At 42.6% G+C, this 2,500-nt stretch overlaps 1 pseudogene; it reads left to right on the forward strand.

The window, feature by feature from the left end:
- LOC112888215 overlaps positions 1-2,500 on the forward strand; it is a 6,259-nt pseudogene that overhangs the window by 2,016 nt on the left and 1,743 nt on the right.

Here is a 2,500-nt window from a genome sequence, read left to right on the forward strand (position 1 = left end):
CGGCGAGCCCTGTGGCCGGAATTTGGCCGGACCCGAGCCCCCCCCAACCGCCGGCCATGGCCCTGGACTCAATTGCGTGAGCTGTATTCTTCCTAGGGGGTTCTCTGTAAAAACTGAGGACTAGTTTGTAATAGGAAGGGTTGTTATTTCATGTGGGTGTATTCTCTGTCTTGCGAAATTCGTAGCAATTCACAGAAAAATCCAAAAATGGCAAAATTAGTTTTGTTGGAAACTAGATTTCAAACCCTATAACTTTTGCTAATGAAGTTTAGTTTGAAACAAAATACTTTTATCTCTATTTTAAATCTAAGGTTAAAGAGTAGTTTGAACTTAACCTCTACATTTCTTGCTTGTTGCTTTTGAATTTTTGGCATGCGTGTTCTTTAAGCTATATGTAACCTTGTATTAGGATTTCAAACTCAAATTTGTTTTAAACTTAACTTCTTTTGATTCAGGCATTTCGAATTTGAAATATTAGCTAAACATGTTGTGTAACCCTTTCTAATTAAGATTTCTTGTCTTTCTCTAAAATGTTAATGATTAGTGTATAATTAAATTTCCAAAACCTTATGATCTTTTACTTAAAGTTTTGAAATTAAGTTTGGGTTTAAATTCAAATTCAAATTTAAATATTTCAGTTCTTGTTTGCAACAAATTCAGCAATATCTTTATGATTCCTTTATAACTAGTGTTTCAAACCTAAACCCTCTTTATTTTATGAGCTTTTGTGTGATAACTTGGTGAATTATAACATTTGAAATATAAGATCTTAAATTTAAACCTTAACTTACTTAATTTATTGCATCTCATATAGAATCAACGACGCTCGACGACGGGGACTACGAGTTGGTCTTAGGACAAGACCAAGGCTCTTCAGAAGACCCAGCGCAAGTCATCGAAGGACTAACTGAAGCCCCGAACCCAAGTTCGGAAACCTCTGACACTCCTGCCCCCAACCCTACTCAAGAAGGCAAGCCCCGGTGCATAACCCAGTATTTCAAAGTACTACAATACGCAATCTTATACCTTATATATCTTGCATTACGTCTAGGAGTTGAGATGAAACCCTAGTTGCATGATCTCTTAGGAATCCAATGTATTGAACCCGAGTCCTTATCGCTTAGATGCTCTGCTAATAAGGCCGGTAGAAGTCGAGTGATTTCCTGTCACTCGCGCGATATAGGAGTTGCTTGTTTACTATTCTGCAATCACTATAAGGATGACGGACAGGGTCATGTGCTGTGTCATGACCTGGAAGTTTACCCTATCTATTTTGGTAAAAGCTTTAAGGTCGAAATGTGTGGTAGTGGTGGCTAAGCGTTTGAAAGTACTAGCCACATGCCGCGAAATATGGTAAGTGGTAAGCCTAGTACCCGATTGGCCCGGCAAATGGACGCGTCTCCACCACTCGATCTTTATTTTATGTTTACACGCACCGACGTGTGGGAGTACGTTCTGCATGGCAGACAGGAATACGGGTTTTGTAGTCGCGCTACAGACGTATGTCCTGCACGAGTGATGTGCGTACGGTCCTGCAGTCGCTTGTGGTGGCCCCGATCCATAACCCGGAATATGAGGGAAACGGTTGCTTGCCCTGTTGGTATTCCGAGCGTGTGAGTTAGGTTTACCTTGCAAGGTTAAATTCGATTCGAATCGTCTGCCTCTCACGAGTATTGAGACTGCTTATCCCTTTTGCCACATCGAGTAAAAAGTGTAATTGTTGATGGAATAACCTTGTCGGATGATAATCTATATCCGGCTTGTTTAGTATAGGTGCTTACCTAGAATGGCTAATCAAGCTAGAATCTGAAAGCTAAAACTTGAAAGTAGTTTATACTCTCTGTTGCTTTTCAGCTGAAAATAAACCCAGAGCCTTTACAATGCCTTCATGAGTCTAGATACGGGCTAAAGTATACCCAAACTCGGGTAAGCCTTGCTGAGTATTAGAATACTCAGCCTTGCTAGTATCTGTTTCAGGTATAAGCTCCGAGAATCCCACGGACAACCTTGTGTGGCCAACGTCCGTTCCTTATGGCTGGTCCGTGGAGTGGGACCCGTCCCCGGCCGGTAGTGACCCTCCGGAGTGACACCAGGCCCTAGGCTAAGCTTGGTGTCCGTCTTCGCGACGTGTGTAGTCGCGCAAACTTTTCTTTCCGTTGTGAGTTTGGACAAGCTGTTACGCTTGTCAGTGTGAACACTGTTTGTATAAGTGTACTTATGTTGGAACCCGGTTTGTTATAATGTATGAATGTCTGTTAATTAAAAGTTGATGAGCTATTCTGTGATGTGAACTCGCCTTCGTGCGAGGTAAACCTGCTTCAATCCTGTTGAACCGTGGTTGTATCGGGCGAAGACCCGACAGACCAAGGGATTGTTCCATTTGAAGTGTGTTAAGCTGATCGCAGTTGTACGGTGATCATTAGCGCACTTGAGCCGGAATAATTCAGGCGGTTCTGCCACAAAGATTTCCCGAGCCGGGACGTGGCGGTTGACGGCGACG

The sequence above is a fragment of the Panicum hallii genome, chromosome 3 (genome assembly GCF_002211085.1).
Source record: "Panicum hallii strain FIL2 chromosome 3, PHallii_v3.1, whole genome shotgun sequence".
Lineage (NCBI taxonomy): Eukaryota > Viridiplantae > Streptophyta > Magnoliopsida > Poales > Poaceae > Panicum > Panicum hallii.